Source organism: Heptranchias perlo, chromosome 3, assembly GCF_035084215.1.
Source record: "Heptranchias perlo isolate sHepPer1 chromosome 3, sHepPer1.hap1, whole genome shotgun sequence".
NCBI classification, from domain to species: domain Eukaryota; kingdom Metazoa; phylum Chordata; class Chondrichthyes; order Hexanchiformes; family Hexanchidae; genus Heptranchias; species Heptranchias perlo.
Genome location: NC_090327.1, coordinates 30,361,667 through 30,377,269, shown reverse-complemented (window position 1 = coordinate 30,377,269; position 15,603 = coordinate 30,361,667). Strand labels below are relative to the sequence as shown.

Below are 15,603 nucleotides of genomic sequence, written 5' to 3'. Positions count from 1 at the left end.
AGCGGCCATATGGCCTACTCTTGCTCCTATTTCTTATGTTCTTATATTCTTATGTTCACAACCAATTAATTGCTTTTTGAAGTGTAAAGCTACAAGGGAATGACTAAACACAGGGAAGGTGAGAAAGCTACACGGAACTGAGGATCGAAGACAGAGCGAGAGATTTGGTGGGGGATCGGAGATGGAGGAAGAGACTCAGTGAAGGATCGGGGACAGAGGGAAAAAGGACAACTGTTGAATCTGTGATCATTGCTTAGTGGAGTGCTTTAGTGTTTGTCAGGTTTGTTGACGTAGTGAAGTTTGGCACCTGTGGGCTGACAGTTGGTTAATTAGATATTGTAACATTGAATGTAATATAAAGGTACAGAATGTACCGAGCGTAACAATCTTTCATTCATCTGGTACAAAGCACCTGGAGTAAGGGGGGGCGGGGGCGGGGAATCGTCTATTTATGATCAGGACATATCTCTCCTAATCTCTGTCGTGCCCAAGTAACCTGAATTCTCTCTGCATCCATTCGCGTGACCATTTTGGATGCCGCTCCAGACCAGAGCCCATTACTTTTTTTCTCATGGCCCCTCTTCGGCTCTTCTCTCCTGAGTCCTACCTTCCTGTCTCCCAGTCATGCCCCCTTTCATTTCTCCCTTATTTTCCCCCCAATCCCTACCTCAGCCCAACTACCTCTCTACCTTCCTACTCTCCTGCCGCCGTCCCATGCTTGAATGAGCATACAGCTACCCTCTGTGCCTCTCTTGGCATTCTTCAAAGAACCCATCTCTGCCTCCATATGAGCAGTACCCCAACAGCCCCAGCCTCTTGAGTGTATCTGGCAAGTAGCTGGTTCTGCCATATTCACAGCAATTTCCTCAATCTTGCCATCTCTTGTGGCCTCTCTACTCCCAAGATCCCAAGAATAATAGGTTATTATGGTGGTCTTGAAAAGGAGAGGGATTGTATCAGAGGAAGTGGAATTGCCAACAGTGTTGGCTGCCAAAGGCGTCAGGAGGTGTTGTTGAGTGTCAGGAATGGAGTGGAGGGAGAATCAATGGAGCAGCAGATGTATCGCCTGGAAGATATGAGTTTAGAAAGGGCGAGGGAGGGAAACTTCAAAATGATGATGGTTCAGGGTTTGGGTTGTTGGGAGGTTGGGGCAGAAAAAAGATGTTGCAGTGGAAGTTGTATGGATGGTCTCAATCTTAGAGATGAAAAAAAATCAATGACCTTCTCGCACTTTAAATTGGAAGTGAGGGTGAAGGGGGCAGGTGAAAGGGGTTTGAGGAGGTGGTTAGCCATGGAGAAGAGAAGTTTAGGGTTGTCCTTGCCTCCAGGATGATATTGGAGCTGTAGATGTTTTGGGCTGAGGAGATTAAGGCACAGTGGAGCTTGACAGGATCAAGCCAAATCTGGCAATTGATGACTAGGCCACGTTTTAAAAATTCATTCTCGGGATGTGGGCGTCACTAGCAAGGCCAGCATGAATTGCGCGTTCCTAGTTGCCCTGAGAAGGTGGTGGTGAGCCTTCTTCTTGGACTTCTACAGTCCGTGTGGTGAAGGTTGTCCTACAATGGTATTAGATAGGGAGTTCCAGGATATTGACTTGGCGATAATGAAGGAACAGCGATGTATGTCCAAGTCAGGATTGTGTGTGACTTGGAGTGGAACTTGGAGGTGAACTTGTGTGCCATATGTGCTCGAGTTTGTGCCCCTTTGACGTAAGTGTGTGAAGATGGGGGCGAGGGAGGGTGATTATGGTGGGAGACAGCGATAGACTTGCTTTGAGCAAGGGCATCAAAGGAAGAGGCAAGAGCGTGGTTTAGAAGGTTAACAGCAGCAGAGCTGTGATGAGTGGATGGCCAGAAGGGAGAGAGTTGGAAGTTCGAAAGAGAGCTAAGGGTGATTTTATTCCCCCGAGGACAAATGGTGAGGTAGTCGGATTGTGAGATGGTCGGATGGACTTTTGTCACAATTCACAGGTTTTGTACACTATATAGGGAACACATTTTTTTTGCCACAAGTTGTCTTGGCTCAGTTGGTAACACTTTTATATCTGAGTTAAAAAGTTGTAGGTTCAGAGCCCACTCCAGGATGGGGCTACATTATTATAGGCTGACACTTCATTGCAATACTGAGGGATTGTTGGACATACTAGTCTTTGAGGCTCTGTCTGCCTGTTCAGGTGGATATAAAAAATACCATTGGATGTTTGGAAGAAAAATGCTATTGGCAGTTGACCAGCAAGTTTTCACTCAATGAACACCACAAAAATAGACACACTGATTATTCATCTCATTTGCTGCTTGTGAGATTTTGCTATGTGAAAATTGGCTCCTGTGGTTGCCTGTATAGCAACAGTAATTACACTTCAAAAATAATTCAAAGCCCGAAGGAAAGTCCAAAGGATGTGATAAGGTTTTTTCCAAGGTTGCCAGATGCTATGCAGTAGGTCAAGCACAGTAAACATACTTGTGCTCAGGAGCAAACGCTGTATATCTTTCAAATCAATTGGTATTTAATCAAGGTGAATGGAATACCCAATGTATATTCCAGTTGAGGTACAACAGGTTTCTTTTCCCTTCCCTTTTCTCTTGGAGGCACTGAATCTTGCTGGGCTAAAACTTGAGTAACTGGTAGCTCTCTAGCACTTTGCTCTAGTGGCCATTCCTCATGTGTGAGGCTTAATAATGAATGATGGCAGTCTTCTGTACTGTGGAGGGCATCATGGCCATCACTCTTATCCTTATCTGACAGGACATTGGCGCACTTTCACAATGGTCCACACTGCAGTGATTAACAGCTGTAATTCTAGCTGATTTTCCACATTCCAGGGTACTGAGGCCAAATGTACTCTGATTGGGGCCCTGACTCAGAACAGACTGTGACTCAAACCTGGGATCTTCTGGTCTGTATGGCCTAGTGCTACAGGGGGTGTTGCCTTTACCCACTGGAGGCTACCGAGGGGAGCTATATAATGCACAGTTAAGCTCCCTCTACTCTTTCCCAACACAGTGCCTTAGCTCCAATCTCATCAGAGCACCAGTTGTTTCATCATTGTCGACTGTGTCTATTTCCCACATGAGCTATCCTTTTAACTGCCTCAGATTTAATGAGAATTGTTGGCTGTGTTGATCTATTAGAAACTAGTTAAAACTACCCACACTCAGCATGGATTTGTTAAGAGAAGTCGTGTCTGACTATTTTGATTGAATTTTTTGAGGAGGTAACAAAGAGGATCGATGAGGGTAGGGCATTTGATGCAGTGTACATGGATTTTAGCAAGGCTTTTGACAAGGTCCCCCATGGCAGACTAGTCAAAAAAGTACAAGCCCATGGAATCCAAGGGAGAGTGGCAAGTTGGATCCAAAATTGGCTCAGTGGCAGGAAGGAAAGGGTAATGGTCGATGGGTGTTTTTGTGACTGGAAGGCTGTTTCCAGTAGGGTTCCGCAGGGCTCAGCACTAGGTCCCTTGCTTTTTGTGATATATATTAATGATTTGGACTTAAATGTAGGGGCCATGATTAAGAAGTTTGCAGATGATACAAAAATTGGCCGTGTGGTGTATAGTGAGGAGGAAAACTGTAGACTGCAGGAAGATATCAATGGACTGGTCAGGTGGGCAGAAAAGTGGCAAATGGAATTCAATCTGGAGAAGTGTGAGGTAATGCATTTAGGGAGGGCAAACAAGGCAAGGGAGTACACAATAAATGGGAGGATACTGAGAGGTGTAGAGGAAGTGAGGGACCTTGGAGTGCATGTCCACAGATCCCTGAAGGTGGCAGGACAGGTGGTTAAGAAGGCATATGGAATACTTACATTTATTAGCCAAAGCATAGAATATAAGAGCAGGGAGGATATCTAGAACTGTATAAAACATCGGTTAGGCCACAGCTTGAGTACTGCCTACATTTCTGGTCACCATGTTACAGGAAGGATGTAATTGCACTAGAGAGGGTACAGAGGATATTTGTGAGGATGTTGCCAGGACTGGAGAATTTTAGCTATGAGGAAAGATTGGATAGGCTGGGGTTGTTCTCTTTGGAACAGAAGAGGCTGAGGAGTGATTTAACTGAGGTGTACAAAATTATGAGGGGTCTAGATAGAGTGGATAGGAAGGACCTATTTCCCTTAGCAGAGAGGTCAATAACCAGGGAGCATAGATTTAAAGTGATTGGTAGAAGGATTAGAGGGGAGCTGAGGAAAACATTTTTCTCCCAGAGGGTGGTGGGGGTCTGGAATTCACTGCCTGAGGGTGGTAGAGGCAGAAACCCTCAACTCATCAAAAAATTTACCTGGATGTGCACCTGAAGTGCCGTGACCTACAAGGCTACGGACCAAGTGCTGGAAAGTGGGATTAGGCAGGGTGGCTCATTTTCAGCCGACGCAGACACGATGGGTTGAATGGCCTCCTTTTGTCCCGTAAATTTTCTATGATTCTATGATTCATTTCACTCACAATCCTTACAGCCAGTGGTTAGAGAAGACCTTCATCCCATTGTAGCTTGGCCGTTTTACTCAGACAGGACACAACTAAGACTGGTGCGAGAAATTAAAATGTCGTACTGTCACAATAGGAAGCACTGCATGTTTATGTAAGAGTTCAGACATATTGTTGAGGGAGTGTAGAGGGAGCTTTATTTTATATTTGGCTATGCTGTAGCCAACCTGAGAGCTTGATTCTGACACTGGGTCCCAAATATGGGAAGATGCTTTATTCTCTATTCTGATCTTGGCAAATACAGAAAACAATTAATAGGAATAAATATGATATATAATATTAGATGTAATTTTTAATCAGCATTCACCAGTTTATTGATGCAGTTGAGGACCTTAGGAATCCATACATAATTATAGCAGTAAGAGCAACTATGTCCATTGAGCATCACTCAAAGAAGGCTGAATATTCAATTCAAAAACTAATAGCACAGGAAAACCTGTCCAGTATTAAAAGTAAAAAAACAAAGCAAAATACTGCAGATGCTGGAAATCTGAAACAAAAACAGTAAATGCTGGAAAAGCTCAGCAAGTGAGGCAGCATCTGTGGAGAAAGAAACAGAGTTAACGTTGCCTCACTTGCTGAGCTTTTCCAGCATTTTCTGTTTGTGTTCCAGTATTAAAAGACTCTGGTGATCTCTCAATAGCTCAGTTGACAAAGACACAGTCGAGTGTGGAACTGATACATAGAAATCAGGAAGGTCCCAGGTTGCCTCTTCATTCAACAGCTCATGTGATTCACTGCCAGAAGCCAACTTTGTAATAATAATGCACTTTGTCAAATATTCTAGAAATTCTATATTATTATCGCTCCAAATTTCTGCTGACACTGAAAGAATCACTTTCTGGAGAATTGATATTAAGATCATTGTGAACCGACTGCTTTGTTTTGAAGTTTAATTGGTTAACTGACAGCAGGTTATCGCAACAGCTGCTTATTCACTATGAGTTCCATGAGCTACAATACTCTTGGATTGTCTTGTCGATTGACCTGATGCTTGTTACTGTCCACTCAGATAGATAACATTGTCCAGCAGAGCTTTGAGAACATTTTTAGGGTCACGCTTTCAAAACTTCTTGAGATCAGTTATGAATTGGCTGATTGGGATACTACGTTTGGATTGAAATGCTTTGCACAGGATCTTGGATGTCAAGATTACACAAACTAGGGTTGTATTTCCTGGAATTTAGAAGATTCCGGGGTGATTTGATTGAAGTTTTCAAGATATTAAGGGAAACTGATAGGGTAGATAGAGAGAAACTATTTCCGCTGGTTGGGGACTCTAGGACTAGGGGACATAGCCTAAAAATTAGAGCCAGGACTTTCAGGAGTGAAGTTAAGAAACGCAAAGGGTGGTAGAAGTTTGGAACGCTGTTCCGCAAACGGCGGTGATGCTCGCTCAATTGTTAATTTTAAATCTGTGATTGATAGATTTTTGTTAACCAAAAGTATTTAGGGGATATGGGGATAACTCCATATACCCATATGGAGTTAGGTCACAGATCAGCTACGATCTCATTGACTAGCAGAACAGGCTTTAGGGGCTAAATGGCCTACTCCTGTTAATATGTTCCTATGTTCCTAAGTGACTCTTCAAGTTTTGTGTTTGATATCTCCAACTTATATCATCTGTGAGGCCATCCTCAACTGTGGGATAATTATTTTAAGCCCAACGTTGGACTCATGTGACTTGGAGCTGACATCTACCTCAAGAAAACTGATGACAAGGTCTTATCTAGTTCTCTCCTGAAGGTACTGACTCATGCTGGAGTACAGTCTCACTGACACCTGATGTTTAGGTACCTCATTCAGATGAACATTTTTACTGTAGCAATGAATGTCAGAAAGTTATTAAATCATGGAAGACATCACAACAGAGACCAATCTTACACCTGATATCCACATAGGTGTAATCTTCAGTAGGAGGCCCTGAGCCAGAATCAGGAATGGGAGTAATGACTCTTCCCCCTGCCTCCACATCCCCCCCCCCCCATCCCTAAATCAGGAATGCTGAAGTCAGTTATCTGGTTTAGAACAGCTAATTCAGCAAAGGCTAGGGATTCAATCTGGTCGCTTGGTACCTCCCTGGGCAGTGCACTGACCAACTGAACATGGCTGTAACCACTCTTTGCATTTTTCTGACCTGCATTTGCAAAAATATAACTTATTGAAAGAAGATATGAATCTCTTACTTCATATTTGCGAGATGAAGTGATCTGAAATGCACTGCCTGAAAGGGTGGTGGAAACAGGTTCAATAGTAACTTTCAAAAGGGAATTGGATAAATACTTGAAAGGAAAGAATTTACAGGACCATGGGGAAAGAGCAGGGGAGTGGGACTAATTGGATAACTCTTTCAAAGAGGCACGATGGGCCAAATGGCCTCCTCCTGTGCTGTACCAACTGTGATATCATGATTTACCTCTTAGTCTACAATACCATGTACAGGGACCAGGATTATACTTGGATCAAGGTTCACACAGATCTATAATTGTATCAGAACGCATTAAATGGTTCAGGACTGTCTTTCTGTGGTCCTTGCTACCTGGAAACAGAAAAATATCATTTGCAGCCAAGTGGTTGGCAGTCAGAGATATATTTGCATGTTAAGCTTCCATTTCTTGGAGTCTTATAATTGATGCTGCTAACGCCCATTGCTCAAATTCCATGCTTGTGAACAGTCTCTTGAATATCATCTTGATAGTGGTTACTTCATAACCTTTGGAGCTTTCCAGCCATACTTCTATTGCTAGCATATCTTAATTTATGACTGAGCTGAATATATTACGTTAATGTGTCTTTCTTTATTAACTGGACCAAATTATTTAGTTAAGACCATATGAGTAGTGGAACGTAAAAAAAAAACCCTGGAATCATACAAAAAGCAGTTAGATGTTGTGGGGGAGTGAGGGACTGCAGGTTGCTATGGAAAGTTGAATTGGCTCCCTCATCTGTACTTATCTTTATGATAAGAACATATGAATAGGGGAAAAATAATCAGTTGCTGTGCCTTAACACTAGCTTCAAAAGAGGCCTCAGTACTATACCAGTGAAGAACAAGAAAGAGCTTGCATTAATGTAGTTCCTTAAGACCCCGCTCAGAAACATCCCAAAGTGCTTCATAGACAATAGATTACTTTGAAATACAGCGATTGTTATTCTGTAGGCAAACATGGGTGGCCAATCTTTGCACAGTAAGATCCCACCACCAGCTGAATAGCCCGTTAATCATTGATATTTCCATTTCCCATATGACCTCTCTGAGTAAAACTGATAATTCATGTCAAATTGTGGCTGCTTTTGTACCATAAAATCATGGCTGATAGAAAGAGGCTTAAAAGGGGGCTGCGTTAACTTCACTTTATTTAGGATCCTTATAGCTAACAGAGAGACAGAAAGACTTTCATCCTATCAGCCTAGGCTGGATTGGAGCTCAGAATCCAACTGTGGAAGGACAGCCTGCCTTATTCCTATAGTTTTTCCATTTTCACTTATGACTGATAAGATAAAGGGTTTCACCCACAGTTTACAACAGTAATAGTAATAATCATAAACCTGTTTCTTACAACTACACTAAAAAGTTCAAGTTAACTACAAATTCCACTTTGAACAATCAATAAACAGGCTATGTAATAAAAAATCATTACTATGGTGCAGTGGTAAAGTGGCAACTTCTGGAATCTGGCCAGGCTAATAAGATGGAAATCAGGACTGGGCTCAGCAGTGATGCCCCTAATGAACAAATGATTAGGTTCACGCAAAAAGAATGGCCACTTAGGCTGAGGATCAAAGTGGAAGTTCAATAGAAAGCAAAATCAGGGCGGGATGTATAACGGGCTGCCGATCCACTGTCGCCAGTTTTACGCCCCCACTGAACTTGAATTTCACCCGCAATGTCTTAAGGAAAGGAGAGATTGGGGAGGGGAGGGTCTTCATTTATGAAGGCCAATTCATCCGTTTTGATAATATTACTTTAGGGATAAATTTTGGCTCAGGCACCAAGAGAATTTTCCTGCTGTTCTTTGAAAAATGCCATGGGATGTTTGATGTCCACCTGAACAGGCAGACGGAGCCTCAGTTTGACGTCTGTGTACTGTGGAAAAGATTATCACTTTTTACAGACTTGCAAGTTGCCAGGATCTGAAATCCCAACTAGCAGACCACCCTCTACGTGACCCTAAAACTTTAGTTAAGCTCATAGATCTGTTGACCATCCAAGGTTGTTTGTGAGTATTTATATTCCAGCTTGTTTAATACAGATTGACAGCTACACAGCAGAGTGATGAACAGGGAGCAGTTATAGAGGAATGTGAGGCAGAAGGGGGAAGAAAGGGTAGAGTTGGACAGATAGTGGTGGGGGAGGGGAGGGCAGCAGGGGTCAGACTGAAGGTTTCTTCAAAAACAGAATGTATTATTGACCAACCTTGTGTCACGCTCTGTAAAGCCTGAACGATTGTTGCAGAAGTGGCATGATTTAGAAATCTTCATATGATGCCTCAGCAATTTCCCAGACACTGACCTTATGCACATTCACTGAAAATAACTCAAACTACACAATGAGAGTTCATGGTTCAAGAGCTTTCTGAACATTAACCTGGCTGAACTTTGTCCAGCTTAGCTTACTTTTATCTACTTTTCCAATTTTTCTCACCTTGACTCTTTGCTGAGATTATTCCATGGGTGTCGTCAGTCCAGAAACTTGCCCAAATGGCTATAATTCATGTGTCAGCCTGGACAATGAATACTGGCAGTCATTTAAACATGAGGGACATCTGGGCCAAACCGGAAACTGTTCTTACCCAGCATTTAATTCCCAGCAGGCCTGGCTGGATAGTGATCAGGTTCGGAAACTCTGGCCATCATTTTTTCTTGCCTCAGCCATGGGGGCTAAGGCCAATATTAGAACCTCTATCATCACTTCAGAGATTAACACAGACTGGGGACTGGGCCTGCTCTTTACAGCTCAGCAGCTCACTGGACAAACTTTATTACTTATGAGGGAAGTCAGAAGCTAATAATTAACAGGCAGAAAAAATAAAACGACCAAATAATAAAACAAAATTGCAGAACCATTGTTGCTATGGCTGCAAGCCATAGGCAGTAACCACTTGCTTGCTATCTGCCTTGATGGAGAATTGATGGGGAAATGTTAGCAAACATGCAGAGGGATATTTTATGTTTGTTCATGTGAACTGCTATTTTATTTTTAAAGGGGCTGTCCAAGAGCTCAATTTGCTCTGAACTGGGAAACAATTCTGCCTGATGAAATCAAATACAGTCCAATTTGTGTCTATTTGGATATTGCAATCAGTTTGTCCCTCATTACCCCCTGATGTTGGATGATTTCATTTTGAGGAACCTCATAATTATCGGATAGTTTTCTCAATGGTCTTCCCTTCCTTCCTCAAGGCACTGACTCAAGCTGAGACACAAAAGAACACAACACAAATACATCACGGACGCACGAGGCCCATAACCTATGTCACCAGAGCCTCCCTGGGGAGTAGCCAAGACATAAGATGGTGGATCTCTCTGAGACTACAAAAGCAAAAATATTTAATTCCAGATAATAACTTATTGACTAGAATTTTTGAAGACAAAGGCCTCGATTTTAACTCATCCCACCTGGTGGAAACCGGGTTGGGGGGCAGTTAAAATGAGGGCAGAGATTGTCCCCCTGCTGCCTTCCCACCTGTCCCGATGTTAACCTGCTCTTTTGAGACCAAGGTGTGGGGTCTTGTTTAAATATGCAGATCATTGGGTCCTGATCTACAATTTCAGTCGGAGGCCTGAACAGGGGAGCAATGACGGCTTCCCCGTCAGGCCATACCTGTCGGGAAGGGGGTCGTGGCCCAGAAGTGGTCCAAGCAGGTAAGTCTTTTCATTTTTTTTAATGGTGTCCTTGTGGACCAGGAAGAACAGGAGAGCTCCTCCAGGCCTCACAAGGAAGCCTTGGGCCTACCTTGTTACGGGCTTCTCCCCCTCTCCCCGATCGTGTCCAGATCCCCCTCCTCCTGATCACATTTACAGCCCTCCCACACTACTTAGTTGACTGCCAGGGACCAATTCCACGGGCCCCTGGCTACGGCCTCCTGCCGCCGAATTTCCACTCCTGCCCATCAACCAGGTAGTGGATCTGGTCAGGTTCGTGTGGGTCACTGAGAACATTTATGGAAATGAGGCCTGACCGTTAAGATTGGCCAGTCCGCCATGTCACTGGACTCCCCAAGTGTGCCGACTGCTTCAGGGCTCACACGCATCGTACCTGCCCTCGCTTTAAAATCGAGGAGCTTCCTCGATGGCTTAGTGACGTTTACCAAGCGAGGAGCTAAATCAAACAAGCCAGGGAAGTCTCAGGTTTAATTCCCAGTCTGTGCTGAGTTAACTGATCAAAGCCAGGGACGCTAGGGTTTTTTTTATTATTCATTCTCGCGATATGGGCATTGCAGACAAGGCCGGCATTTATTGCCCATCCCTAGTTGCCCTGAGAAGGTGGTGTTGGGCCTCCTTCTTGAACCACTGGTGGTGGTTTGATTCAACTGAGTGGTTTACTAGCCCACTTCAGAGGGCAGTCAAGAATCAACCACATTGGTGTGGGACTGGAGTCACATATAGGCCAGATTGGGTAAGGAGGGCAGGTTTCCTTCCCTAAAGGACATTAGCAAACCAGTTGAGTTTTTACAATAATCGACAGCTTCATGGTTACTTTTCTGATATCAGTTTTTGAACATTTATTTCCTGATTTTTTTTTAAACTGACTTTATGTTCTCAAACTGCCATGGTGGGATTTGCACTCATGTTCTCTGGATTATTAATTCAGGCCTCTGGATTACTAATCCAGTAACATGACCACTACACTATTGTATCTAAATATTGATCTCAACCCCTCTGAATTATGCAGGTAAAATTGGACTGCTATCCTGATTGCTATCCGGAGCCCTGCTGGAAAGTGTGGCATCAGGTGATGTTCAGCCTACGCTTGAAAAGCCCACTGACTCTTGCTGTCTCACTTGAAGAATGGCCAACTGGTCACGAGGTACTGGAACTGCACCCCACCTTTATTTCAACAACAACAACAACAACAACAACAACGTGCATTCATACAGCGCCTTTAACGTGGTAAAAACGTCCCAATGCGCTTCGCAGCAGCATTATCAGACAAAGTTTGACATCAAGCCACATAAAGAAATATTAGGACAGGTAACCAAAAGCTTAGTCAAAGAGGTAGGTTTTAAGGAGCAACTTAAAGGAGGAGAGAGAGGTAAAGAGGTTAAGGGGTTTAGGGAGGCAATTCCAGAGCTTAGGGTCTACGATGGGGCGATGAATATCGGGGATGTGCAAGAGGCCAGAATTGGAGGAGTGCAGTGATCTTGGAGGGTTGTAGGGCTGGAGGAGGTTAAAGAGGTCGGGAGAAGCGAGGCCATGGGGGGATTTGAACATGACGATGAGACTTGATGCAAGTTAGGATACAGGCAGCAGAGTTTTAGATGAGCTCAAGTTCATGGAGGGGTGGAAGGTGGGAGGCCGGAGAGGAGAGCTTTGGAATAGTCGAATCTAGAGGTAACAAAGGCATGAATGAGGGTTTCAGCAGCAGATGAGCTGAGGCAGGGGCGGAGACGGGAGATATTATGGAGGTGGAAGTGGGCAGTCTTGGTGATGGAGTGGATATGGCGTTGGAAGCTCAGCTCAGGATCAAATAGGACGCTGAGATTGCGAACAGTCTGCTTCAGCCTCAGATAGTGACCAGGGAGAGGGATGGAGTCGATGAGTTTGTGACGGGCCTGAGGACAATGGCTTCTGTCCTCCCAATATTTAATTGGAGGAAATTTCTGCTCATCGAATACTGGTTGTCGGACAAGCAGCCTGACTCGGAGATTGTGATTTCAAACTCCAGTCCAGGACATGCATACCTAATACATATTGATACTTACTGAAGGAATTTAGGGAGTACTGAGGGAGTGCTATATTGTCAGAGGTGCCATCTTTCGAACGAGGTGTTAGCCAAGGCCCTGTCTGCCTGTTTAGGTGGATGTTAAAGATCCCATGGCACTATATGAAAAACAGCTAGGGCAAGGAGTTCTCCCGGTGTCCTGGCCAACATTTCTCTCTCAACCAATACCGGTCATTCGGCTGTGTCCTTGTCCTGTGTAAATTGACTGCCATGTTCACCTACATAACAGTGACTACATTTCAAAAGCAATCCATTTGGGTGTGAAGGACACTGGGATGCAAATGTGATAAGGTGCTATATAAATTCAAGTTCTCTCTATCATCTCTCTACAACCCCGCAGCATTATGTAAAAGTGCAGTTTAAAAAAAACAGTTGACAACTCTTGTGAGCTTGGTGCAAAGCAGCTGGCAGAGTTCAACTTTCTACAAATGAAAAATCAACCCAATCTGAAGGGAACTTTAAGGTCAGAACACGGAGTTCTTTGGCCAGCATCATAAGAAATAATTAGCCTTTCATTATCCTGACAACAAGTTCCATTAAAAGCCCATGGAGCCTATCCAGTGAGCAGCTGAGCTGAACTGTAGAGTCAGGAAGATCCCAGGTGTGATTCCCCAGTCTCGGCTGTCAGCTGATTTCGCACCGGCAGAGCTAGAGGTGCTACAGATGACCTCGGTGCTCCTGAGTTAGGGAGGAGAAAAAAAACTGCTGAGGCTCAAGCATTATCAAGTGACGTTATCAGGCAACGCCAGCTGAAAGTGGGTATGTGTACGTTGGCTGGAGATGAGGCTGAGATCTTGTGGATCGCCCCCTCCCTTCGCACCTTCTTTGGCGCCTGTACCTTCAGTCATTTAGGCCCCATTCTCTGGAATTCCCTCTCCAAACCCCTCTGACTCTCCACACCCTCCCTTCCTTTAAGTCACTCCTTAAAATCCCATTCATTGCTCTACCCTTTAGTCTCCCCTTGTAATCTCTCTTTTTGGCTCGACATCCATTTCTAACCACACCTCTGTGAAGTTCCATGGGATGTTTTTTCTACCTAAAGGGCGCTGCATTAAATGCAAGTTGTTGTTGTTATGATTCTTGCCTATCTCATTGTTATATTGCCTGCCAACACTGCTTGTCTAGGCTCACAGTGCAAGAATAGCTATCTAGATGATGGTAACTGGAGCCCATGGAACTGCTCCCTAGTAAAAAAAGGTCAACACTGGGCCTTCAGGAGAGGGGAGGGAAGACAGTTGGCAGAAAAAACATCCTGAAAAGAAATTAGCAAGTAGAATGTTTTAATTCTTCTAAATGATCAGACATCACTCCAGAAACGATATGAATGTCTGCTGTGGAGAATGGAGATGTTTTGAAAGGTGTAGCGAGTGTCCAATATCTTTTACTGCAAATCATTTGTAGCGTTCTCAGTACTGCCCGGCTGAGATCAGCTAACTCTGCTCAGACTAGAGATCAGTCCTGGCACTACCCTGGCCTGGATAATCCAGCTGCTTCCTGGTTACACTCCATGCACCATTAGAGGAGCTGGCTTTCAGGGTAATTAACTGCTAATTATTTCTTCATGTATGCTGGCCATGGAACTCTGTGTCCCCACCTTGTACAAATCGTTTAACATGAATCTGGTGTATACAGCACACTCCTGTAGTTATTTTTGGGCCTTACAGTGTAAAACTCACTCTACAATTGCTTGCAGTGTAAAGCTATCTCCATATTACCTCATCAAGCATGCCCCGGTTGGGTTAGGATGGGTTACTTGGAGGGTAATGATCCCTTTCTAGTGCCTGGTGAAGTACTCCCAGGTCGGATAAAAGTCCCTCTATTTTGCCCTAACTATGTCACTTTATCTCAATATCAAAAAGTGTCCATTGCAGCAACAGTGTGACATTTCCATTTCCCAACACCAATGACTGTGTGGCCTTTCCTTTCTAAATAAGATTGTCAGTCCAATGACAACTCTAGATAGTTTTGAGCAAACTAGGAACTGGATTGGCTGTAAACAAACTCAAATCACATACAGCCAGCAGAAAGAGTAGACCTTCATCCCCACCAGTCAGGGTTCAATTTGAAGCCAGGTTGTAGGGTAAGAGAATGCTGCACTGCGCCAAGATCACTTGACACTGAATTATATCACTTCAAAGTTTATTGTAGTTGCTACTGCAATTAAAAAAGTCCTTGAGCTTGTCTGATGGTTCAGGATGTTTATCCAGCATGTAGCTGAGCCGTACAGACCAGAAACATCTTAGGTTTGATTCCAATCCATGCTGATCACAGCTGTGGTGCAGGTTTGGACCTTATAATTCCCCTTGGTGCCCATGGGTTAGGGACGCAAAAATCAACCATGGTTCCTTAACCTGATCATAGGATTTACAGCACAGAAACAGGTCATACTGCTCAACTGCTCTATGCCGGTGTTTATGCGCCACCAGGAGCCACCTCCCACTCTATTTCATCTAACCCTATCAGCATATCACTTTCCAGTGACCCCCCACTTGCTGGAAATGTGCAAGTGCGTGTGGATGTCAGAATCGCTTGGCAACATTCACTGTCAAGGTTCCCATATTAAGAATGGCTACTTGGCAGAGACACCGATGGGTGACCAGTGCCCGGGAATAGTGCCAGCAAGACAGGAGCGGAGAAAATAGCAAGGCAAACAAAAGAAGAATGACATTTGGGTGGTAGAGATGGGGTTAAACCACTTTACAAATATGCCAGATACCTTTGGCACCCCATGGTGCTATCTTTAAGAAACAAAAACAGAAACAATCAAGTAGTTTAATATTTGAGAATCGAGTTACTTTATCTGATTAATGCTATCTAAGTGCCTGTTAGTAGGGTTAGTGTCAGTTAATCATTTATTTGAGGAGTTGTTGGAAAAGAACATAGATAGAAAGATGAATGTTTTACCATGCACAGGTCAGCTGACCTGGAATTTGTGTCTTAAAAAACATAACTATTTTCATCAACAACAACAACTTGCAATTATATAGCTTCTTTAATGTAGTAAAATGTCCCAAGGCGCTTCACAGAAGCGTTATCAAACAAAATTTTACACCAAGCTACATAAGGGGATATTAGGAAAGGAAGCTCGGTCAAAGAGGTAGGGTTTAAGGAGCATCTTCAAGGAGGAGAGAGAGGTAGAGAGGTGGAGAGGTTTATGCAGGGA

General features: G+C 43.8%; 1 long non-coding RNA gene across 1 annotated transcript in view; it reads right to left on the bottom strand.

Annotated features, from left to right (window-relative positions):
* The window catches only part of LOC137311426 (uncharacterized), an 85,613-nt gene extending 76,175 nt beyond the window's left edge, over positions 1-9,438 (bottom strand). Inside the window, exon 1 of the long non-coding RNA XR_010960363.1 lies at positions 9,141-9,438. This is a non-coding gene — a long non-coding RNA (uncharacterized lncRNA). The remainder of the gene's footprint in view (positions 1-9,140) is intronic.
* Positions 9,439-15,603: the final 6,165 nt, after the last annotated feature.